Here is a 27,441-nt window from a genome sequence, read left to right as displayed (position 1 = left end):
CAGTCCTCCATTCAATCTCCTAGATGTATTAAATTAACCTTGAACGACTAGACTGGAAAAAACCATCGAATTATTTCACGATTATGATTCCTAAATGAGGATTTCAATTAAACGTCGTGATTCAACATCAACTGAATTATCTAAAAAATTCTCCTACAAAATAAAACATTCCTAATTTGACAATTCGTTTCTATTATACATTACATACTATATCGTTTCAAATAAGAATTTCGACTAAAAATCGGCATGAGTGGATCTTGCAAGTAACAAATTTCAGCTCATCTTTCAAGCAAATTTCCAAAAAATTACATTGTAAGATGTATCGGATATTATGAATGCTACAAAAATAAAACAATACAAAAGAATCAGCTTTCAATCATTCTCTTACAAGAAAGACATATCCAAGTTAATAACGACTACGCTACAACCGGAGCTTCAACCCCGAACGAAACTCAAACTCCTCAAACATTAGAACCTGAAGTTTTCTAGCATTTCGTACAATATCTTTTCTATACTTTATCATATCTCCACTAAAATCCAATGACTTACTCACGGAGAACGCACAGAAGAACGTCGATCTCCAATCACGAAGTATCGGTGGATATCGAGGAGCCGAGCGTCAGGTGAACGAGACTAGATGCACGAGGAAGACACTAAAGGAGTGGCACGCGAACCAAGACGAAGCCTCTGGAGCTGGAGCGCTACTAAACAACTGACTTTTATGCTGGAAGCTCGATGAGAGGACGGCCAGCACCAGTAGTAGTGGTATTGTGCGACACGTTGGCTAGCAAAGTGTACGAACCGCCGGCGATTTCGTTCAAAACGACTTTCACTGGCCTGTTGGCGCGTCTCCATACACGGCTAGGTCGGTGTTTTTTCTTTATCGGCATTTTCACTCGGAAAAACGCAATCGTAATCGTTACCCAGTCCGCTGGCAATTAAGAGCATCCGTCATTGAGACCAGCTTAACCTGTTTCGCGGCAATTTGCATTAATAGTGCCATGGCAATTGTCACGAACGTGACGTACCTACGCGTGAGCCAGCCAATTTTCGCCAATGCGAAACCATTAAACCGCCGGCGAATGATTTTTAAATGGACGGATGAGAGATTACATTCCTTTGAATGTCTGGTAGAGTTTTTTAGCTGATACGTTCGTTTGTGTAAGGTAGAGGTGTTTTTTTAATATTCGTCGTTTACGTGTACGTTAATATTAGAGTTTAGTGGAAAAATATACGGAGGAATAACGCGTGTCGTGATAAAAAGATATTCAATTTATCTAATTTCAACAGAATTTCTTCGATATTAAGGGAATTTACTTTTAACACGAGGTATGTACGACAAAGTGGACGGTTAAATAATCTTGATGGGTTTCTGAGGCGAATCGACTGCTATTAGCGTTATCTAATGAGCTTTCACCGCAAACAAAAACGAAGTCGTTCTAGCGACGTTCGATAGTAAACGCGATACGAAAAGTGACTTTTCAAATGAAAGAGAATAAATCTTCTTTAATACTCTGTATACTGCATTTATCCACCGTGAAATCCTACAGTTTCACTTCAATCATAATCTCCGAAATCACTCTCGCTATTTCTTGTCTTAGGCAGCAGAAATTCTTAAACGTTACTCTTACAGACATAAAACCACTACTATTACAATATAAATTCATATAATTTATAATGTAATAAATTACGGTATAATATTACAATATAAATAAAGTAAGAAAACTATTTAGTCTTTTACCAAATTAAATTACGAAATCACAGCTGAATAACTTGAAACGATAATAAATCATTATTCTCAGGCAACAAGTATCAGAATGAAATTACGTTATAATCTGATGAAATTCCATAATTCTTAGCAGGTTCAGAAAAGAATGGCTAGCGAATCGATATTAACTTATTACCATAGCTCATAATATTCTGCGTAAATGATAAACAAATAGCTTACGAGGTATAAACAGATAGACGAGGCATTAATGTTGATCATCCATCAAAAATGATGCAAGAGGACAACTAGACGAGTGCGTTAATCGCACGAAAGAACGTTGCGGCCATGGAAACCGGAGAAAATGTGCCGTTCATTCGCAAAGAGAGATGCGTTTGCAAAATATCTTGAGATTTCCGCGGTATTTCTACTTAACTGCGAATATGTAGGTGCGATGAGATCATTTCTCGAGCCTGTGGGATGATATCACTCGAATCTCGATGGGCAACTATTTGTTTGTCGGCTCGAAACAATTTCTCGGAATGTTATTATACGGTGTTGCTACTCTTACGTTGTTCACCAGCATCGTGCAGCAACAACAATATCATCGTGTTTCACACGCGACCATTTATGTTCCCGTTTACATAAATGATAGAAATAAAAATTTCACGTTTTTGTTGCACGTCACTGGCCGCGTGAAAGTGGACGATTGGTATGTTACGTTTCAACGAATAAACATTTTTACGATTGTGCAGTTTGCTCTTTTTTTAACATGCTAATGTGATATTTAATTTTGAAACACGTTGGACAGGTTCGTATTAGGATTTTGAACCAGTTTCTTTCCTCGTTTACTATCTGCTGCTTTATCGTTGACAATCATTAATTTTTATGATAAATAGCCTTGACCGGCATTAAAAGATCAACATATCAGTGAATTTGTTTCAGAATAAGATACACCAACGCTAGGCACACCTTTTTTATTTAATTTATAGCTTGTTAAAAAGTTTATTGATACGTACGTCTGTTGTAAAAAAAAAAGATTCTTTGAAATCTCAAAAGCATCTCTATCTAGACAAAAATTTGATATTCCTTCGAAACAGCGTAAGTTCTATTTGAAATATTTTTTCTAATTGGAAGATAACCGTGTGGACGGATTAAGACGAATCGTTCGATATTTAATTTTTTATGTAATTCTACTACCTTGTTTGTTTTATTATAATCGTAATTTTATAATAATTCTTTTAATTTTTGTAAATTATGTGAACATTTTTCTGATAAATTTTGTTTCATCGCATTACCAATTTTATTCCTTCGTTAAAATTACGATTATACGTAAGGATTTTTTTATTTCTGAAGATTACTTAAATGCGACAATCGAAGATTTCACGAAAATCACAAATTCGCTTTTACTGATGGACTGCGTTGCAACGGAGTGTGATTTACGTTTGAAAATTTGACAGTTGTTTCTTCATCGTGTGAGCAGTTGGAAAATGTGGAAGCGGTACATCATTTAAACTAATATTTATAAGCGACATGCTCGTCTAAGAAGAGTGCATTAACTCAATAGATTTATTATTAGGGTCTAATTGTGCAACCTACAACCAAATTATACATTTGAAGGATGGCCAAATGAAGACATCGCGTGCCACTAATAACAAACAGATGTACTATTGGTAAACAGAATACATACCGAAATACGAACATTCCTCTTGCAAACAGCTCAATTTATATTTCAACTTTTTCCAAATCGTACTTGAGCAAGCTTGTTCAATATACAGAAAGAGAGGAATATTTTCTGACTCAAAAACAGTATAAGATGATAAATAAAAACAGAATAACGATAATAATATCCAGAGCATATTTAATTATAATTACTTGAAATTTTAGCAATATCAATTAAAACATTGGTGAGGGCAAGTACCTAGAACTGAAAGATTGATGCCTCAAGACACTTTGTTCATCTGCAACGACGCACTTCCTGTTTTCTCAAAGATCCTCAACTTAGGATAGAAAGTTGTTGGACGATAAACAATTCGCTGTAGTCGTGAGAATCGGGTTGCCAAGTCTGATTCTAAATAAATGAAAGAGGTGCGCCCGGGTTAAATGAAAGAACGGCATTGTCGAAGGAACGTCTGCAACGAATTTTCGACTTTCGAAACGGTACGTTTCGTTTATCAGCTTGTGAAAAAGATACGAAATGCAAAAACGAGACGTGTTACTTTCACGGATATGTCTAAAAATATTTTTAACGGGATTTTATTTGTATTTCGCGTTAATGTCCACTTTTATCCGTGACAGGTTGCTCCACGTAAATTGTACATCGGCTGAAATGTCACTTTAAATGCCACCGTTCAGTTATTTAGCCGCACATTTGCGTCATTACGTCGATAACTGATAATATTAATTTCGCAAGCAAACGCACGCGCATGAAGTTGGCCTGCGTGGCGAGCATTTTATTGAATCACGAATAGAGTGAAAAATATTAGAAATAAGAACGTTAAAATAATGGTAATAAGAATGTAAAAGTACTCTTCATTCTGCCAACAATCAGGCTAGAAAAACATACTTAGCTTTTAGGGTAGACTTGGTTATTAGATACATTTTTAATTGATAGTGAAAAATAATTTTGTTTCGTTGAAAATTGTCTGCAGAATTGTGGTCGATGTTACATTAAACTCCAATTAAAAGAGAGAAGATTTCAGATAACAATATTGTGGTTGAAAAAAATAAATCATTTAATTAAGTCAGATTTATTTATGTTCATTGCTAACATTCATTATATAGTTACAATGATATCTTTTAATAACTTTCTTATCAATTATGTCGTATAAGTCATATCAGACATTCATATAATATCTGATCGCCTGTATGAATTTATAACAGTTGAAAATTAGTTATTGGAAATTGTAATTAGCATTATTGTAGAAACCAGAGGCGAAAGTTAATTACTCGAATAAATTTATGTATTTATTCATGGAATTCGTTCATTGTATAAATTCAATATTTCATATGATGATCGTGTTTAGTTGAAATTTAATTGTTATTACTTAATTTTGAATGAAAAAAGTACAAGTCTTTTATTTCAAAATAATTAAAGTATCCATTAAATTAATAGATTCGTTAAAAATTCATTGAAAATTCAATAGAAAAGAATGAATCAACAAATAATCAAATAAAAGATCCTCATCTGCAAAAATCCTATTTAAATCTGCTCTTCTTTCGAAAAGCAAATAATGAAATATTTCATTTAAATCATATTGTAATATTATTATCGGCAGAGCGTTATATCGTTAATTATTATCAATGCCATTGGAATATTAAACTCTGAAAATCTAATAAATAATAGAATACTTAATTTAACTTTGTCATTGTTTTAACATTATAATAATTATTATCAACGGTACTATAATATTCAAATACAAACATTTCACGATCACTAACGAACCCAATAAACATTTATCGCTCCTATTCCCATTCAGTGCAGATCCATACCACGTGTGGATGCAACGTTCGTTTCAAACCGTTTCCTATGCACCTGCGGCGTTATTAGCAATAGTATCGTCGTTTCCCTTCTTTAAAAAAAGAGAAAAATGACGCTGTTTTTTTTTTTTTTTTTTTTTTGTTGAAATTCGTCTTCCTTTGAAACAATAGACAAAACTGCAGGAGCTGGCTAATTAATTACTCCAACGCAAACAACAATATGTCGTAACGAAACCGGAGGGAATAGTACATGCGACTGACCTTTTTGCGAGTTGGTTTCCCACGCGTGGGTGGCAAACTGGTCCGGTTGATCGTGATCAGACCAAGCAGAAGCGTGCACCGGTTCAACCATGAAATTTATTCTGACGAACGCGCCTCGATTCTAGTTACGCTAAATCGTTCGTCCAATGTTTAATCGATCGAGGAACCTGGGATTTCGTAAAAATCTCCCTGTCCCATTTCATTACGACGAGCTTTTGTTCTAACTTGAAACTTCTGTGTCGTAAATGGAGCGGCTGTTTGAGAAAATCGCAACATACCTATGTAGTTTTGTTAGTGCATTCCTTTTAACAGAGATTGGGAAGGATTTGAAATTGGAACGATTGGTTCTGCTGGAATTCGATTTAATTCTCTTTAAATTACGGTTCGAGTTTCGAGTAGTATTGTTATAAGATGATGAGATCAATAAGAAAAATATATTGTCTTCAAATTTTCAACAAGTTTCTTATCCTCTACCACATGTAAATATACAGGGTGGTTGATAACTGGTGGTTCAAGCGGAAAGGGGGTGATACTACGCGAAAAAAGAAGTCGAAAATATAGAATAAAAATTTTTTTTTTAATTTTTCCATCGAGACAACGATCTACAGTGAGATCCGTTATAACGTACCGCACGCGTACCGAGCGAAAATTCAAAGTCGGTTTTCTCGAAAACAAAGCCTCAAACGAAAAATTTTTATTCTATACTTCCGACTTCTTTTTTCGCGTAGTATCACCCCCTTTCCGCTTGTACCACCAGTTACCAACCACCCTGTATACATAAAAATACACATACTTAAAAACATACATAACGAAAAACAACAACAAATTCGGTAACAGCCAATATCGTTCAACTTACACAAAATGACAAATACATGGGAAAAATTGAGAATGTACGCGTAGGTTAAAAATGAACGTTACAATTTCCTTGCAAAAATGATTGACACATTATTTGAAAAATGAGAAACAGTACAAGTAACTATGCTTTACGATTACATCATTCCTCTGTTAGGTCCGAGCTGCTACGACAACATTGCTTATGAGATGATCTAATAAATGAATTGCAATTCTACGTATATCGAATCAAGCTTATTTAAAGACCATCGACATTTAAACTCGTTCAAATGACCACAAACTGCGATATCCAGCTCACCCGAGAATCAAAGGACAATTTATTACTCCACTTTTGCAGCGAACCAAAGCACTGTGCCAACTGTCAAACAGTAAAACTAATACCGATTCACGAGGAGTAATCGAATGATCGGCGTCACACGGATCTGTTTGTCATTTAGCTCGTCGACGTTATTAGATTCGTCGGCCAATGCATTCTCAGGGTCTATTAATTTTGTCCACAAGGAGAGAAAAAGAGTGGGAGAGAGAGAATTGTTCACGTACATACATATACATAGAATATCGCATATCGAATGCATCCGAGGTGCGTTCTGTTATGAGCGAGATAGATTCGACAACGAAATACGGAGCAAGGCTTTTTGCATACGATACGCATGTGCGTTCAATGCTAAGCAGAATGGAATGTGAAAATGCTGCGACAGCAACGTGCCATTAACCCAAAAATTTGATCTTTGTCCATGGACGTGGGACAAACGACGTGCACGTCGCGCAGAAGGTGCAGCTCTCTCGTGAAGTTGCTTTAATCCTCACCTGAGAGAAACGTTGGGTCACAGTAGCTTTTGGATTAGGTTAGATACTTGATTTTAGAGTATTTAATTTTATTTGTATTTTAGTTAAGCTATATCTTATTCGGTGGAATTTATTTCATTCCGTACAATAATATAGGGTAGAAAATGGAATTATACTGTAAAATCAAGTAATCCAAGCAAAACCATGATCGCATATGACGCGATATCTCTCTCTTTATTAAATAAAGTGAATAGAGAATTACTTTTCCATAGATTGCTTTTTTTTTTATTTCGAATAGAAATTTTGTCACATTTTCACTCTCGTGTGATAGAATCAATTTACCGTGAATATTATCGTTATTTAGAATTCAAAATAAATATTTAAAATAAATGTCAAAAGTTCCAAATAAGAATAACAAAAATAAACGGCGAAGGAATTAAGGTAATGACCATGAGTATGTAACGGATAATAAATGAAATGATTCAGTTAAATCTGGAATTTTTTAAAGGTTCGATTTTGAAGTTTTAATTTAATTAAATTTTGAAATACTCGGATTATAGAAATCGTTGAAGTTCAGCTGGCACGCGGAACCACGCTCTAACGATTAAAGTTTTATGAGTATATAACACTAGTTAATAATATTCCGTTTAACAGTTAATAGGATGAAATATCGCGAAACACACAGGCCGCGGTGGAATAATGAACGGAATTGAACGGGGAAACGGATCGTGGAATTCCATTCGTGCGGTATCAGCTGGCCGAAGCGCGCGGATTCCACGCATTTTTAACTTCTGCAACTTCAGTTAGATATTTACACGAGCGATTCTTTGGTATTTCAATTCCTCCGTACAATTATATTTTCACGGCCCAACGAAAATTCGATCAATATTTCCAAACTGTCCGGAATACTTAGCGATTCTCTTTAACAAAAATAAAAATAAAACAATAGATAGTAAATTATTCTTTCGTTATTACATTACGTAACCTTAATTTTCTTCGTTAAAAAATTAATTAATATTAAATAGATGTATTTTATACTTTATATTTCTTACTGCTACTTAATATATATATATAGAAATAGTATTTGTATCGTAAGTTTATTATTCTTATTCTCTAATAGAGCTTCGTATCATGGTGTTCTACATTTCATTTTTATAGTAACAAATGTTTATAACTGTATCATAGCGCTACTAAATTATACCAAGTTTAATATATCTTGACCAAATTAATTAGCACGTAAGTGCTACAATAAATGTAATGGTATGCAAATACTTTTTATAGTCATCGTATTTAATTTCATTTAATTTTTAATAACATAGAATTATAATCCTAAACTCGTTCTCTTGCGAACCCGTCACTTATCACGTTTCTCTGTCGTGATCTTCACTTATCAACCACCTTATCGACCAAATTTCTCATCATCCCAAGCGTATTTTCGGCTTGACAGTAAGAAGAGATACCGCAACTACTGATATTATATCTACCGCAACTTCCGAAAGGGAAGACGAGATGCAAGGCAAAGAAAAATGACCCGACCTCGCTAGCCCACGGCCGAAACTCGACAAAGAGTCACACGAAACCTCGTGTATTCTCGCGTGGCTGCTTACAAAGCGCGCGGGAGTGACGCGCGTCAAATTTTATTTTGCCTCAGTTCGTCCGTCGAATTCATTGCGGCGAATAAAACGATACCTGGAATCAGTTCGCCGAGAGCCGCGATAATAGAAGTAAGCTTCCGGTCGTGAGTAAGCTATCGGTGAAAAGAATAACCGCCATTGTCCGTGCACTCATCGAAATCTTTTATTCTCTTCGAATCGACAGAATATCGTGGAACGACCAGAATCTCGATGAGATGTGACTCAGGCTATGGTGTGTCGATTGAATTATATATAGAATCTGACAGTATTGAAATCGACGACTATAATGGTATTATCAAACAGCGTTTGATAAATCCTACAAAGATTTATGAATGCTTAGTAATTTCGTATTATGTTTATTTTGGTGTATTGTTTTAGCGGGTGACTAATTGTAGGCGTTCAAAGTTTTGAATAAAATATACAGAATTATTAAAATATTCAGTCGATCTTTTGTTGCGTGAAAGTTTCAAGAAATGATAATTATATTTTTATTATAAAGTTTCAGGAATTGTATGTATTCTTTTTTTATACCGTTGTTTGCCTCATTTCAGGTTGCAAAAATATCAAATATTTGCATCCGAACAAAGTATACCTAACGAATAAGCAAGCAGTTATTGTGTCAATAACTGACTTTTGTGCCTAACTTTATCCGACATAGAATTATAGAGGAGATAGAGAAATATACTGGGTGTGTAGAAGCATTTTTATTCGAATAACAAAAGATTCTTTATATAAAATTATTGAAAAAATAAATATCGAGTAATACTCTGTAAATGTTTAAGTTAATTATATTATTTGTCAATAATATACTTTTATTTAATTTGATAAATTAACACATAACTGAACTACAACGTTTGAATGTTCTAACTAATAATCACTTTATGTATTTCCATTTTTAATTTAGGCTAATGAAGGTGTTCTTCATAAATTCGATCGTCACAAATAAATAAATTATTCTATTCACAATTTTATTCCCACTATTGATCGTTCCTTCAAAATATTTATCATCGTCATTGATATTTTCAGCGTTGAATCGAATTGAAAAAAGAAGATAAATAAGAAGAAAAATAAGATATTCTTTCCTTGAAATATAGTATTTACGTTGAAGAACCATTAGTAGGCTGTATAAATGTCAAAAAGAGATAAATCCACGTGTGATGTATACTAGAAATGGGAAATTTATGCAAATGTTTAAGCAGCTGAATGTCAATGATACAAAGCTAACCCACTGCTCTACATAACGTTGTACTCGTTTGCTTTCGTTATTTATGTCCATTACACGAAACGCATAAACGTAGAGATTCACATTCATCACGATCGATCGACCAACTGATTGAAATATGCTCGTATTATGTAGAACTTTGGCCATTGAAATCTAATCAAAATTCAATCTCTGGTATACTTATTACATAGCAGATAACACGTTTCATTTCCAATTGACGTTATTACTAATTGATAGTACCACTAACATTTCCCTTTTTTGCAAGATTTATTACTACTTCTTCGTTAAAAAAAAAAAAAAAAGAAATAAATGTTTGGCTAGAAGATATCTCAAACATTTTTATCAAAGTGTTATTAAATTTTATAAGAAAATTTTATTCCAAAATAGTAGCTGACACCAACATTTATATTTACAGAAACTTAAAATAAAATTACATTTTAACTGGGATGATTGCCGATAGAATCAATACAATTGAAAATAGAAACAAAATGAACTAAGCTTTTCTTAATTCATCTGCGATATCTATAAATATAATACTATATACCAAAATAATATCGTATAAAATAACAGAGAACATTCGAAATTCTAGGAATTTTTAGATACTACACGAATTCCTCCAATAAATTCACTAATACCAATCCACCTTCTTTCAAAACTCGTTCTTCAAGCCTTCAATTTTAAAGTGCATAAAACGCACAGCAATAAATAAACATTTGGAAGAATGCAGTTGCAAATCCGTCTTCGAACCCATTCGGATAACCACATCACATGTGAGTAAAGTTAATCGTAAATCTGTCGATTCGCGAACACAGTAGAAGATTCTGTTTAGTCTCATTTACGTCCTTTCAACAGATCCGAGCTGTTCGATCAACGATAAAAATTCACGTGGAAAATGGCCAATTTCAATTTATGGTTTTGTTCTACCGTTCTACAAAGTTACAGGCTGTCGAAGTTAAGTAAAAAATAACTTTAAACAATCGCCAGGCAGCAATCGACCGACTTTGATACTCGAGCCATTTCCGTGATGGATTTGCCGGTGCAACGGCTTCGCTCTGTGATTTGCCGGCGCTAAATTTAAATCAGATCGACACCCAGGATTATTTACGTGCCAGTTCAACCTACATCGACGACAAAACTCTTGCACCCATTGCATTCGATTCGTTCTCTTTGCCGATTTCACCTATTCTAGTTACATTTGAAAGTACAGAGTTTCGTAAAAATATAGGACAGAAAACATTAGACTATCGCCAAAAGTTTCGAATCATCACGTGTTTTATAAAGCCTAAGGAATTTTAAGAAAAATTCAGCTAAAAATTCTGTGTGCTTAAGAAAATTGTTTAGTCAAAAATCGATCGATCTAAAGAAAATTACTGTTGATTTTTGTAATGTCTTCTAATTTAAAATTAACAGTGCAAAGTGAATTATGTTAGAAGGTATTGAATAACGATACTAGCTCTTAAATCGTTACGTGTGTTTATTTCCTCCGATATAATAATAAGATTTTATAATATTATGAAATATTTGAAGTGAAAATATTATTTCGTAAGAGAAGAGACTATTTGTATTTATGAACAGAGAAAAATGTATATTACACATATGATAATCTAATGTCGGCGCAATGTTTATGATAATTGAATTGACAATATTTGACAGTAGAACACATGAAATAAAAATTGCGATCGCTATACTTTTGATAACTAAAAATCACATTCATCGTTTATAAATTATATCGGAAGAAGAATTTTAAACTTCTTCTTCTTGAATATCTATAATACTCGCTAAAGATGTGTCGTAAATCTGATTCTTTTTGACCCTTGCAATGGAACAAGACATTTATGATGGGGCGTGATAAATATCAAGGAAAGAAGAACGTTTTAAAGGCGAAACTATAAAGCCTGAAGAGTGTACGAACGATCCAAAACAAGACGAATATCGTCCAAGCCTTTGATGTTATCTTTGTCGTTATCCTTTGCACGTGATCTTTCAATGTCCATACACGTTTCTTAAAATCTACACCACAGTCGCATGCAAGAAAGATCTATTTTTAAACGAGTAGATGCTATAAAAATCTAAAATATCTCAAGCTGCTCGCAGAACTAGCTATAATGTGTCTAAAATGTCAAACTGCTTACTCAGAAGAATTCGAAACTATAAAAAAAAAAAAAAACATAAAAGGCTACAGAATGTTGATAACAGAGAATTATTCCAAATAAAATTGGTATCTCATGAAGGAAGAAATTTCGAAGCTGTTGAAGACTGCAAAACAGTTTACATTGAAGATGTTTATCGATTACCAATCATCAATGTACTTGTACATATTCTTCATCAACTATTACAATAATTTCTCACTTAAATACTATTTTTTCCTATTTCTCTCTTTCTTTCTTTTTTTTTTATTTCCCCATCGATATCCTACAATGTTATTCAGAATTGTCGTGAAAACCTTATCAAATATATAATATCCCTGTAACATGTAACATTATAACAACTAATAATATCGTTGATTCGCTCAACTCTCAATTCTCACCACGTTTTCCCTCAGTTTCGTATCTTAACATGTTCCTCGATATAAATTCGACACAGCGGTAAAAAGTCGATATAATGGAGAGATAAATAAGAAATTTTGCATTCTTCGCGAAGAATAAAAAAAAATGTCAAAAGGCTGCAGAGAAATTGTTCTATAAATGACCGAACAAGATTATAATCTTTCACCGGAAAAGTTTGTCAAGCTGACACGAGAAACTAGTGAGGGTTGATCAGTCGATGGAAAGACCAAAGAACGAACGATAGGCAGGAAGATTTCGCGATAGAGGTTCCGCCAGTTCTTTTTTTACCCACGAAACGTGTGACATTCGTACGAGTAGGGAAGTACGGGGTATTCTCATCGTCCAAGGTCGTCCAGAATCTGAAAATACGCCCGTGAATCGATCGGACGCGTCGAAATAGCGGCCACTGTTCGTCGTATGTATTTTTATAAACGGCAGTTGGGGGTGGCGTGGGGAAGAAATGCTCTTAGAACGGCTCTTCTCGCAGGGTAAAGATCAAAGACCCGAATCTTCCACGAGAATTTCTTTCTGTCACGTCGAGGAGGCTGTACACGTTGCTTTACAAGCAAACACCAGCTGCCGCCTCTACCTTCTCCAACGAGTGTCACTGTGAATTAGTTCGTACGTCGTTCGAGGGTAAAGTTTGGTATTTGCTTTGGCACCGAAGGAAGAACGACGAACTAAGGGGAAGATTCTACTCTGAGGAACAAAAAGAATCTACATTTTCTTCTTGTCGGTTGTCAGTTTTCTCGTCGTTTCGTTTCAAATTTCAATGCGACGTTTCCCAGGAATATCCTCAGGACATTATCAACGGAAGCTGTAACAACCAAAACACCGATATTTCAACTACTTCAGAAAGCAAACTCTCTCCTAAGTGCAAAATGAAATCTCCGTATCGAAATAAAAAATCTGAACGACGATGCTCCACTTCCTTGTTTCCCTAATCGCTCATCAGAATCTCCTGTTGCTGTTCGAGCGCTAAGAACCTGGTGCGAACTAAAGCATCCCTCGTGCGAGGAAGTTTCATTGACGGAAGCTGATATTTCGACCCAAATTCGACGCCCAGCTCGCGAAAATCCCGCGGATCAGCGAGTTGCACGGCGAGCCAATAATAATATTGACGCTGGCGGGCGATGAAAAAATAAAGCGAGCCAGCTGCTGGTGGATTGTTGAACGTACGGGGCCACGTTTTCGAGCGTGTTCGCGTTAAAAATACGAGCGCTGTTATCCGGAAATCTGGAGAGAGAGGGAGAGAGTTACGATTTTTACCCAAGCAACTTTCGTTGATCCGCGCTTGGAGAACGATTCCAGGGGTTCAGACTGTTTTACCTTGGCGGAGATTCCTTTTCGTCTCTTAACTCTTCCATTTTCTTCCCCGATGAGAATCATCCGAGAAGATTAAAGGCATACGCCGGACGCGAGCAGACTTCGCGATTCCGAAACGCGATTCCACGGTTATAATTTTTTTATTTCATGCTACCCAGGATGCAGTGGGCTCCTTCTACCTTCGACCCGTCTCGTATTTCCACTCGACGAACCAGAGGAATACTGTTGCACAGTTTATTTGCTCGGATGCTTCGTGCTCTTGTTCTTCGACCCTACTCACTCACTGATGCACTCCTTGAATATTGAAATTGACGGTTTGCGAGCTGATGCGATGACTTCGTTTGCGCGGCTATGGTTATTGAGCTATGCAAACTTTTAACAAACTCTGTTTCCTTGTTTCAAACATTTCTTTTCTGTTCTCTCCTTTTGCGCGTTCGGTTATTTATTTAGTTATGGTGTTCCGGATAATAGAAGTAGATTTTTATGTTGTACCCACTTCCGCTTAAAATTTTCTACAAGTTTAGAGCAAAAGAAACAATGACTTTTCTTAAGCGAATAAATTATTTTATTTATAATTACGATATGTATCTTTATCTTTCAAACAAATGTACGGTGAGTTTTATTCGTCAGAAAGGCACAAAGGGTGCGCCAAATTTTTGTGCGGGGGTGTGTACTATCGGATTTTACATGTAATATATATTATCTTGGAGTTGTTTCAAAAGAGGAAACGATCCTTGTCGGTAAGCTTCCATGGGATAACTCACGTGCAATCGTCTTTGACGATATTTGGAAGCAAAAGAGGAATATTTACAATGTTATATATCAGAGTTTTGAAACTTCCAAAATTGTTTTGGTTTACGAGGATATCGTTAACGGATCTCTTGGAACCTTAACAAAACGTTTGACAACGTGTTAATAATTCTTATTTAAGTTTCGTGAAGTTTAGGGAACAATACTTGCCAAAGGCGAGATTTGAATGGCGAGATTTATAGTGGAAGCAGAGTGGAAGTTCGTACATCGTACGATAAATTTCATATTCTAGGTGGAATTCGCAGTTAATTTTCTTTATATTCAATTTCGAACGCTAGTTTTGTGTAAATTATTTCGAATCAGCTAGCATCATGCATGACTGCACGCTGGCGCTGAAGATATCTGCAATCCTAATGCATTCGTTGAAAACCGTTATGTATTTATGCAAATGTATCGCATCGTCGATAAAAGTTTCTAAATTTTATAATTATAAAGTTCCATAGAAACTCTACTTTTGCAAAAATTGTTCATAAAAGTAAAAGGAATTTAGAAGTATAATTTATCAAATTTATCGTAGTATAGTGCAACGTTAGTATTCTACTTTCTATCGAAGCGAAACAAATTAATCGAACTGTTGATAAAAAGTTAGTTCGCTTCTGAAGCTTATCGTTGGAGCCTACGCTTATTCAACGATAAATTTGTGGTTTGGCACAGTGTTCTGTAATGAATCGGCATAGATTCATCAAAGTCATCTATTTCTTCTATGATAAATCTTGTTATATGCATTTCTGCATCTCTGCTATAAGAATCTTTTAAATTAGCCAATACAATAAAAGAATATTGAAATCTGAAACCTTTCGCCTGAATAAAATTTTTATATTTGGGACTTCAAAATATTCGAACATAAAAATTCTCCAAAACGAGGTTCATCTGTCCAAAAATTACGCCATATATCTTGTCATTCGTTCAAAATTCCGTTTAAATTTCTTCTGAGATGCGGAACGTGTTAAATGGGATTTTAATCGCGTCGACTGGAAGAAAAGCGAAACGCTCGCAATGTCGAGCGCCAAAGAATATGTGCCAGGTATCGTTACATGCCAACGAGCGGAAACTTTGTACCGATATCGAATTAACGAGTTTCTAGCAATCTATCTCTACCAACAATTTGTCATGGTAAAAGGATCCGTCTTCTTCCTGGCTCATGCTCGATACTGTTCGAGCAAACAGCGAAACTTCCTGCTGCGTTTCGCGGTGAAAAAATCACGCAACCAAACTTACATATGTAAGCTCGGTTGCGTAATACACGTCGCTTCTTTCTCTTCATTTCTCTCGCGTTATTTCTGCCCGAATTCTGTGCCAGATGTCGTGTACTTTGACGCGGAAAATCGCGCATGTGCTGTTTTTTCGACGAGGAACCGAGATGCGGATTCGTTTGACGGGTACTCGGATAGACGTTGAGATTTTGCCTGATGATTTTTGCGAGATTCTATTTTAGATTCTACTAAGACGCAGGATTTGGTATGGCGTTGCGCGAATCGTAGACTTGGACGAAACCGTACGATGACTTTAAACGTGTTGCGATCATCGAATTTGTATATTTCAATCTCGTTGCTGTCTCGACGATGGAGAAGGAGTCTTTTACATTTTAGAAAAATGCTTAATATAAAATCGAAAGGAAATATCGAAAGGAGAACTAGATATGAAATTATTGAAATATTCGCAGTTCAAATTCTAAGGAGAAGCATCTACAATTTGCGTGTGTACATTTGCTCAGAAAATTGCCCAAGTCTAATCTGTGATATAAACAGTCTAAAGCAGACAAATAAACGGTGCAGCAATAATTCTCGCGTTTAAAAGCGAACCGTAACAGCATAGAAGATTACGTATTTCAGGTAACGGCAAATAAAAGAATTATAACCGCAATATCGTTTTCTCAATCGTAAACTTTATTTTTCCGGAATTGCTACTCTCCCTCTCGTAAGATTTATAATGCGAATGAAAATTAATTCTCTGCCTTGTTTCATTTTTTTTTTTTCGATAAAATACGAAATTCGACTATTGGAAAAATATCTAAATAATTTTGCCAGAATCTTTCAAGTAATTTTACAACGATTCTGCTTGCTACAAAGGATGAATTTTGAATATCTGTAGATTTCTTTTGTAAAAAATACTATGATAGCTAAACATAAATATGTTTGCATCAGTTTTGAAGCATCGTATATAGCACCACTTATTAAGTTAAATAACTTCTGCCCATATGAAATTTGAACGATGGATGAACATCTTTCACGTTGAATAATTTCGTTTTATATACAACAGTCTGGAAGAAACGATTCGCATCTTTTGAAGAGGCTTTCGTCTTAAAATATTGTGCGCAGCTGACGGAGCTTACAGTCGCAAGGCTGATCGCAATGAACATTTAAGTTCCAAGCACGTGCATCTCGCTGAAAGTTTGTAGGCCATCGCCAAAATACCTCAGAACCGGTGACAAATGAGAAGCAACATCCGTCGTTGTCAATGCAGAAAATTTGCTAACAAGTGCACGTCACCGCTGGAAAAATCGGTGCATACTACACGGAAACTTCCATCTTTCATCATCAAACAAAAGCTTCCGATTTATCTTTTTCTTTCAAACATAACGATGTTTACTTGTCAGCTGCAATGTATTACATCGTAATACGTAATGAATTATATTTTATGACACTTTTGCAAATATGATTTCGTTTATCTTTGTTATAAGCTACAATTTATTACGAGCTATATCGTAAGCTGAAAGAGAAAAATTTGAAAATAGATTTTCCAATATAGTGTATGAATGTAACTTTTAGCTTTGGACATTGCCTTGGTTCTTCGGTATATGTATATAACAAATAAACGAAGAACGAATGAACAATAAGAATAAATGAAGTTTCTCATATCTTTGTAAGTATGTTGCGTTTGGTTGATGGCAGATATTATTTCAAAGTTCAGAATATTTCAATAACAACGATAAGAATAAACGAGGTACCTTGTGTCTTTTACGGTGGCCTTTATTGAAATATTAATTTACATTATAATTAAGTAGATACTTAAACGGTAGAGTGGAAAAGAGCCAAGTAAGTTGTATGCGTTTTAGTACTTCAAGCATTATATTTCACTAAACCGTTTACGACCATTGCCCAACTATCTCTTTACTGGAAATGTAATAACACAAAAGCACGGATACTATTTTGTTTCTGGGGCGTTTCTAGAATTATTCATGCTTCTTAGGAGTTCAACTGCTTCAATGTATAGAAAATATCTCAGTAAAATTTTAATTTCTAATTTCTCTTTTGCAGAAAATATCGCAGTAAAATTTTAATTTCTAATTTCTCTTTTACTGAAAATTTTACTCGTTGCTTCCAACTGAACTAGATAAATCCAACAATATGAAAAATATTCATGCACTGGTATAAAATATTCTTCAATTTATGGAAGGTGTTCTTGCCATTGCAATGCATCGATCATGAAACGAACGGATATTTTCATATTTATATTTGAAATAAACTTTACAGGCGAATATTACATTAGATAATATTATTTTTATACGTACGTAAGTATGTAGGAAATTGTATCGAATTATTTATACTATTCGTGAAATATCTAAAATACTTTACCACTTTACACGTATACCGTAAAATAGCATTAGATGCATAACCCAATTGCGTTTTACTTCCTTCATTTACATTTTAAATAACGCGTTATAAATCATGAATTATGCACGGTAGTCTCTTGCTATGTTAAAAGAACATTGTGGCTAATAATATAAACTACTGCTAGGACTTACATAAATGCAAGACCGGAACATGTGTGTAGTCTCCATATCAATCGACATGCTATTTCTTATCCAAAATTTTACGAAAACTCGACGAAAATGGCGATGTTTGGCGAATTGCCCATCCACAGGCGTCCAAAGACTACGCCTCTTAAACTTTACGTTTAAAGGTTGCCTTAAATCACAATTTATTATTTATTAACGAGTTATTATTGAGAATACGTGAATTACACTTGGAGCACAAAGAAACAATATCATGTATCGTCTCCTATTACTTTCTACTGAACCCATTAAGGACACAAACATTTTATTAATACGACAATTTACATTATTGCATAACATAATATTTCATTAATAATATTTTCAAAAGCGATTTAAATTATCGAATTCTATTTTTCATTATTGTGACTACAAGAAGGGACTCCAAGGATTTGCAAAATATTGTTTTCCTCGTCATTCATTCCTTCATTCGTATCTTTACAAACTTTCTTCAATATTTCAGAAATATTGTTTATTCGTAACATCGTGTCATTCGCTTGTTATGGAACCTCGTAGATATACAGGGTGGTTGGTAACTGGTGGTACAAGTGGAAAGGGGGTGATTCTACGCGAAAAAAGAAGTCGAAAATACAGAATAACAATTTTTCGTTTGAGTCTTTGTTTTCGAGAAAATCGACTTTGAATTTTCGTTCGGTACGCGTGCACTTTATCGCGTCTCGTTATAACGGATCTCACTGTAGATCGTTGTCTCGATTGACGTTATTTTTTTAAATTTTTAAATTTTTAAATTTTTATTCTATATTTTCGACTTCTTTTTTCGCGTAGAATCACCCCCTTTCCGCTTGTGCCACCAGTTAACCACCCTACCACCCTATATAATCAGTTTCTAAAAGGCTCGTATCTTTGGTTTTAACAAACCTCCTTCCCAAGTACCTACGTAAATATATTAAAATACTCTGCTCCAACCATCGACTAGCGTCGAAATAAAAAAATCAACAGAGACAGTTTCGTCATATTTTTCCCACGTGATCCTCATAATAATCTTCTAAATCATACATTATAAATTTTCCCTCGTTTTATTACATAGCCTAAGAATTAATAGTAATTCTAAATGCAGCCACAACTTCTATAAACCGTTCCAGTCCCACGACGCTACTTCAAAGCCTGTTCTTCATTAACGGTCGCACGAAATAGCCCGAACTATTCACTGGTAGCTCGTAATAGCAGCGGAACGTTGGCCACCGCAAATAATATCCGCGCACGGATTCGGTAGGCCGCGAGATTCCATCGCGGAAGGTGAATGTTAGCTCGCGTTGGCCGCCATTTATCTCATTCAGCCACGCATGCCTGCCAGTCTCCATTACGTAGAGGGGTTCTATCGTCTTTGGTGGAACGATTCACGTCTTCATTTTTCACACAATTCGATTGCGAAGGCAACGAACACGAGACGAGGAAGAAAATACGAATTCCACGACTATAAATCCTTTCGGCTAAACGAGTTCCTTTCTATTGGCCTGTTCGAAAGCTCGTAGCGAAATGGAAGAACAATTTGAAATCCTAACCCCAACCTAACCTCAACCTAACCTCAATCTATCCATGTAGGAGCTGTTAATTGTATTAAATAATCTAGGCACCACTTCTTTCATGCTAATTTTTTGCCATTTACAGAATGTTTCAGAAAACTCAGTGCAAGCTTCGGTAGCTTGTTTCAAAAAAGGCAAAAATCCTAACAAACGGTGGATGCAAGTATCGATTAGCTTTCGAGGTATAAGAACACCAAATGGTGGATAAATAATTTTTCGTCTTTCTCGAGCGATTTTTCCAATGATCCAAATTACTTGGTTTCTTGTGATTAACACAAATTTTCGCAAGACTAAAATATATGTATATTTGGCACATGAGACAGACAAAATCGAAGATCCACTTTTGCCTATGTTCTTCATAGATATAAATATAGGGCTTAACGTCGTCTTATCGAAAAGAACGACAACAACAAACAATGCTCTTATCGTTCTCTTGGACTTAACTAAAAGACAAGTCCAGTAGAAACCACGAAATCTTGAAAATCGGTAATTTCATCATAAGCATCGTTTGTTGGACTACGGTGACATCTGCAGATTTCTAAGAACGCGTTTTATCTGCGTCTCGAAGACTCGTCCGCGTGTCTCGTCCGCATGTTCGTTTATCATCCTCGCGAACGATTCATCGTTCCCGCTCGACGATGCATCATAAAGCGGCTTAATTATCACCGTGACTATGGATCTCGTGGAACGCTCTTTTCCGACCGTGGTTTAAATGGCACAGAGCCGGAGCCGCTTTTATGGCCACGAAAGACTTGCCAGATGCACAAGTTCGGGACATCCGGGCCTTGTCCTATCGCTTTCCCCGGGATTCGCCAAGATAACATCAGATGCGATGTACTGTGACTGTGATTGATGGCTGGCTTGTGTCTCGCGATGCGACTGGGATGAGCATTTCTTTGTGAGTTACGCTGCTAGTGTAGTTAGGGTCCGCAACCACGTAATTAGCATGCCAACCGTGTGCTCGAGCTTGTGACATGAAAGCACACGCGACGTCGTTTCTTCTGGTGCGATAAAGCACCTCAAAGGGATTCTTCGATCTTTTTATCCTTTAATCCGTGTTATTGTGCGTTTGCTTTGGACTATCACGGAAGATTGATTCTTTAGCTGAACACGTAAAGCTGTTGCTCCTGAGCAGATGGATCAAATTTACTCTCAAAATTCGACAAAGTCGATTGGATGGTTCGTTTCGTATTGCGACGTCAGAGATGAAATTCTTGGATCGTCGCGAGACGAACGAAAGCGAAAGCATTTGTACGAAACGGTTTTCATTAATCAAGAACGAAAGTTTGAGGTCTTGCAGGCAATCGGATACGTTCTGGTTGTATAGACGAGGATGTTCAATTTGATGAATCTATGGATCATCAATTCCAAAGAGATGTCTAGGTTTGCTAAAGGATTCCAGAAGGCATTATTTCTATAAAGGCTGTTGTATTTCTATAAGAAGTTACGAATTGATCATCCTGATAGTGAATAATGTCTCATTACGATGCGATTTTAGAATCAATGATTTCAAGTTACCATCGGTTAGTTCTAAATATATCGTAAATATAGGTAACTTGAAACCTGTTTGAATATTTAACTGCGGGATATCGTTTTCTTTTCATGGTTTAGTGGTAGTGAGATCAAATATCAGCGCAACGACCTGTGGTGCAAGGTTATTCGAGGCCATTCAAGGTATCCGTCATGCTCTAAAAGTTGCCGCTGCGTCTGACCACAAGTGGAATCGTTCTACTGTCGCGACCTGAATTTATGATCGCAAGGTAACGATCCAGAAATTTTGTTATTTTTCAAATTCTTAATTGAGCACAGTTAAGCGATTGCTATTTTTAGACATATAAAAAAGGAATTCTCGTTGAATTATGTTATCTGGAATGCATTCCGATATCCTGATTTACGTACAATCAAATACGTGAAACTATATGAGGCAGTTTCAGCAGCAGGTTCTTAAGTTACTTTTGGGATAATCATTGTATTTTAAATTTTCAGATATATATTTCGACAAAAAATTGAAATACGACATTACAGAAAATTAATTAGAATTTGCAAGTCCAAAATCCCTAAGAATAGCATAGTAGTAAAATGTCGAATGATATCTCGATTGTTTCTCGTTGTTTTCTTATCAATTTTAATATATTCTTGCTGTGTTCAATGCAAATTAATTCTACTATCTACGAAGCACATACGTTTAAATTTTATGCAAAGAAGAAAAATACGATTTTACTTGAAATATTTTACGAAAAATTCTTAATATTTTAATTAATAATCAGTTGTAATATTATTTCAATAATCGTATAAATTTCTGGCATATCTCGAAATACGTCTATTCGATATTTAAAATCAAGTTTCCATTCATGATCCTTAAGAGAAAATTTATATTACATCACTCTCGTCTCTTAATGACAAGATTGGATTCACAGTATTACATTACCCATTGTTTCCTATCTCCACATTTACTTTTAGATCATTAAGAGGAAAATTCATATTACATCACGCTCGATGATAGTATTTTACTCAGTATATCGTATTATCCATTGTTTCCTTTTTTCTATTTACTTCCTAGTTTCATCGTTCGTTCTAAATATGAACAATTTATTCCAATAAACAGAAAGTTTGATTCTAAGCTTTTCTAAGCTTAAAAAGGAATATTCTCCAGTTCTAAAACAGAATTGCTTAAATACTTTTAACACCTGAATAACTCTCGTTCGTTGATAAGCCTATTAAAATATTTCGCATACGAAAATATACTTTATAAGTTTAATGAAAATATCCTATAAGCGTAACATGTCGTTCCAATCCAAGATAAGAAACAATATTACAAAAAACGAATAATAAATATAAACGATATTCATCGTTTAATCAGTTAGATGACAACCTGTTCTAGATGCCAACACTGTGTAGCATTCTTTCAATAATATAATTTATAAATCAATAATATAAATAAATAATATATAATCAATTGTATACAATTATATATTTATCAGAATAAAAGTTAACATTACAATTTCGTCACAAATATCGCACTATTGGTTTAGTCTATTAGTATCAAGTTACTAATTGTATCTAAGTAGCAAACACTGCAACAAAATTTACATTCATTCCCACTAAACAGATCATTCATTTCAACTCCATAACAATCTTTCTCATAATCAACATTCAAGGAAACATTCTCCGTTCTTACAAAGGATTAAGAAAGAGCCGAAAGATCTCGTGATTTGCTGGAATTGCGGAAGGTAATGGAGGGTCCCGATTCACTGTTTACGATCTCGAAACGAACACGCGCAAACGTAACGGATAATTCATTAAACGGCCTCTGCTATTTCCATCGGCGGAGCCTTCGTGAGAGCAGGCAGATCGCGTCGACGTTGCTCCTATTTAAAATAAGCAGCTTTACGGTGCATTCGCGGCTCTCGTACGCCGCAGGCCTTCACTCTTGTGTCACTCTTCTATTTCCAGAGGCCTCGGCTACGCGTCTTTCGCCGTCGCGATGCGTCCACTTGAAATAATCGTTTACGTCTGACAGCGTTACTCTCCTGCAATAAGCCAACTCATTCCCTTTCTGAAAATGATCGTCCCTACAAACGAAAACTGTCATCGGTGCAAGAAATTCCTTCCCTTGCTTCGAGTTCATTTCTCCAGAAACGTTGCCACCGTACAGCCTTCATTATATTTTAGATATTTGCCTGACGCTGCGTAAAGCGTAATTTAATTTCGCATTTATTACCAATGAACAGATTGAATTTTTATGGAAATTCATACCTTCGAGAAGATGATTAAAAAGGTAGAGCCTCGGTAAAGAGATGTTTTTATCTGACAAGTATTACAGAAAGCACTGTAATTTACATATTTTATATATCTTGTCATGTTATGCGCGTTTCGTGCAATTTATCACTGTCAAATTTTCTATAGATGCATAAAAACTCGCCGACTATTAATGAATTGCGTATTATCGGTTACTTTCTAGGACCATTTTATCATTTTGCCAATCTTTGAATTTCTGTTTCGGAAAATTGGTAAGATTTTTGAATTTCAAATATTTGATTATTATACTATAACTCTGTGATTAGAAAGTCAAGGTACGACATTAGGGAATCACCTGATGATCTTTCGTATATTCAAAAAGTATTCTAGTAAAAGAATTCTATTTATATTCGTTTCTATTTATCTTTCTCTAACCCAATCCACCCCTTGACTTATGAGTCATCTTACACGTGTATGTGCATACGGTAGGGTTCATAACGTTTCCTACTGTAACACTTGAATGAACGAAGAACATCGATATACTATACGGAACATGTGTTCATCATTCCTCGAGTTTGTGAACCAAAATTAAACTTCGTCACGAGTGTGACTCGTCACACGTGAATCACAATCTACGCCAAGAGTGTGGTATCCTATCATAAAACAAAGCTAAGAAGTGTCTCATATAATTCATTATTACATCATGTACAACATACGAGCATACATCTTATATTATAAACAACGTTAACAGAATATTTATAAAAACTTGTTATTACGTATAACAATTTCAAACTTCCTCGCGAGTATAACAACGAATAATTAAAAAATCCTTCGCAATTCAACAATCCAATAACGTTGTGGGCTAATTCATATCATTTTACAATAATATTCAAGAACATTTCTTTAAGTAAAAACGATAGAGGGATCATTAGTTATTCGATCATCGTGAGAAATATCGAATTTATCGAAAAAAGTGCAGCAACCTGATAGAAAAAAATGCAAATACGAAATGCAATGAACTTAATATCGTACAGGAAATATGTATACCGTGTGCAATGATAAATATATCAACGTCAAGATTTCTTCCAAAAATTGTACGTTGCGTCATATGATTAAGGATAAGGCTAGAATGGCACTTTGCCGTGAATACAACGTACAACTTTAATTTTGCGCAAGAAATTGCGATTTAAACTGAATAATTCTATATAACATAGCAATCTACGCTTGATCTTTGGCGATGCACTTAGAATTCTATAATTTATTGCATTGTAACATAAGCGATAACATAGCCACAATAATAGATAGAAAGAGAATGCAGGATATTTTGAATTTTATGAAGACAACGAAATAAATAGTAATGAATACTGATACAAATAAAAGAAATTGATCTCTTCGAACATTCAAAATATTCCCTACACTTCAAAATGTTCCAAAATGATACGGCACAGATAAACCATAACAAAGGTATTGAAAATCGAATACAAAGAATAAAAGGGATCAGTTTTGCGTACTGAATGTAACAAATTTTAAATGTCAGGACGTTAGGATATTGCAATGTCTGTTCTAAATTACAACACGTAAGCTATACAAGTGAAATTGGAAAATTTCGTGCGATGGTTGTAACTAATCCTAAATAACAGAACAGACATGTGTAACTGTATATGGCAAACAGAAAAGGATTAATCATCTCATCGATACAGCCATAGTAAACATCTGTAACTCATAGAAAATCATCCAGGAAAAACACCGAATGTATACAGAAGTTGAAACCGAAATAGGAAGGACGTGTACCATCGACACACTTCTTATCGATTCTACAATGTTTTCCATCATGTTGCAAAATTAATAGGTTTAATTCGAAACATGTGTAACAAACGCGAGGAATATCCACAATTTTCACCGCTGAATGGGCTTTGGTTCGTTTAGGAAGTTTTCGATGTCCTCTAAAACGAGAACGTTCATTGAAACACGTGTTTTGAGAACATTAGAACAGAGAGAACGAAGTGAAAGATATAAAAAGCGTGTAATAGAGCGTATGTATATCGTTGTGAATCATCAAGGTTGGTCGACTAAGAACGTTGCTCTAGCAGTTATTTTCCAAAAGTATTATTCATCAGACGTTTTCTCTCTTTCTTTCTCAAAACTTAAATTTGTAAAAACGGGAGATTTATTTGTCCAGCGACTAAAAATGAAAAGTAAGGACGCGTATATCTTTCTTTAAACATAGTTGAACGTAGTCGGTAGATGCTACGATAGAAGATTGTCGATTTGTTAAGTCTGAGTGAAACAGTATTTCGTGGTATTACAAACTAAATTGTTATTAAAAGGTATTCATATGTTTCTTACGTTTCATACATGATTCATTTATGTATATTATTTTATTACGTGTATATCTTCGTCTGGAAAGTAAAACCTCGTCTGAAAATTCTGAAACTCGTCCTGCTCGTAAATTTTCGACGATCGAATTATCGTTTAGAAACTAGAAACAGTATCAATCGATATCCCAAAATTGTTCACAGTTATGTACTAGTACAAACGTACTGTCATAAAAGGCGCGAAAATTGAATTTTTGAAAAATTTTGCAGCATTTTGCTAAATTTCCTTCAAGAAATTATCATCCGCGATATTGTATAATATTAACAACAAATATTTTCAAACAACGCTAATATAAATTATGACCTGTCCTCCGATGACTAACATTTTCACGTCGACGACTGTGACATTCTAAAAATCATATGCCCGCATGCCTAACCAACAATGGCATCGTTCCACTGCTCCGAATTCCGATCTATCATTATCATTAAATTACTGTGCACACCATCCAACAACATTAATAATATTTATTTATGATGTCGTTTAAAATTGACCTCGAAATTGGCAACGATAATACAAACATGCTTGGAAGGCACATAGAAAGCATATGATGTACGTACACTGTCGAACAATGTCTTAAATGTATCATAAATAGTAATTCTTGCAAAATCCTTGACAAACTTTCTATTATTGCACATGATTCCTTATTTACACATTTATTTTTTATGTAATTATGTCATTGTTTTATGCGCATTATGTAAAATACAAAATAAACCCCTCGAAGTGAAATTTCTATTTAAGCTGCTGATTTCTCTTTCATACAAAATGTACAACAAAAGATATAATTTATTGTTACACGCAACTCTTAATCAAAAAATATATCAAAAAATTGAATTAAGACATTCTATACAGCATTGTAATGAAATCAAAATCTATATTAATACCGAGGTGTTTGAATTTTTTATACATCAACCAGATGCATTAGGAAAAGATTTTCATTTCTTTTCTGTAATTACAAAACAAGATATGGATCGATCATTCTAATTAATCGCACATTAAATTTGTTGATATCTACTCTTACGAACAACGTCGATTTCTTTTCTAATTTCATTGCTTTCTTCAAATATAAACTACGCGTGACGAAATCTTGAAATAATGTGATTGAATCTGCCAATAGACGTATGAACATCGTTTAATAAACAAATCATCACGCGAGCAAAATCCAAACCCAATCATCGTGCGAATAATAACAATTCATATTAGATTTTGCCTGTTCACCGTGTATTAAGTAATGGTAATTTTCCTATACCAAATATTTCGAGCTTGTTTCAGTTCAAATTAGAATTTAAAAAATATAAAATTATATAAACAAACATATATCTATCTTAGCTGCTACCTTTCGTGTTTAACATGTTTATAAAATGCTATCCAAGCTTCTATTCCTGTGGGATA

The 27,441-nt window shown here is 34.8% G+C and overlaps 1 protein-coding gene across 13 annotated transcripts in view; it reads right to left on the bottom strand.

Annotated features, from left to right (window-relative positions):
• Positions 1 to 27,441, bottom strand: part of LOC117204947 (tropomodulin) — a 115,760-nt gene that overhangs the window by 48,101 nt on the left and 40,218 nt on the right. Inside the window, exon 1 of one of the 13 annotated variants that reach the window (XM_033442889.1) lies at positions 6,597 to 6,718. The exons of 10 other annotated variants lie outside the window; for them this stretch is intronic. The gene's annotated coding sequence lies outside the window, so the exon portion shown is untranslated. Of the gene's footprint in view, positions 1 to 549; positions 724 to 6,596; positions 6,719 to 27,441 lie in introns of those variants that run through there. 2 more of the 13 variants (XM_033442890.1, XM_033442888.1) reach the window with 2 other exon arrangements.

Source organism: Bombus bifarius, unplaced genomic scaffold, assembly GCF_011952205.1.
Source record: "Bombus bifarius isolate JDL3187 unplaced genomic scaffold, Bbif_JDL3187 scf7180000007984, whole genome shotgun sequence".
Classification (NCBI taxonomy): Eukaryota; Metazoa; Arthropoda; class Insecta; order Hymenoptera; family Apidae; genus Bombus; species Bombus bifarius.
This window is presented reverse-complemented; position numbering and strand designations above follow the sequence as displayed.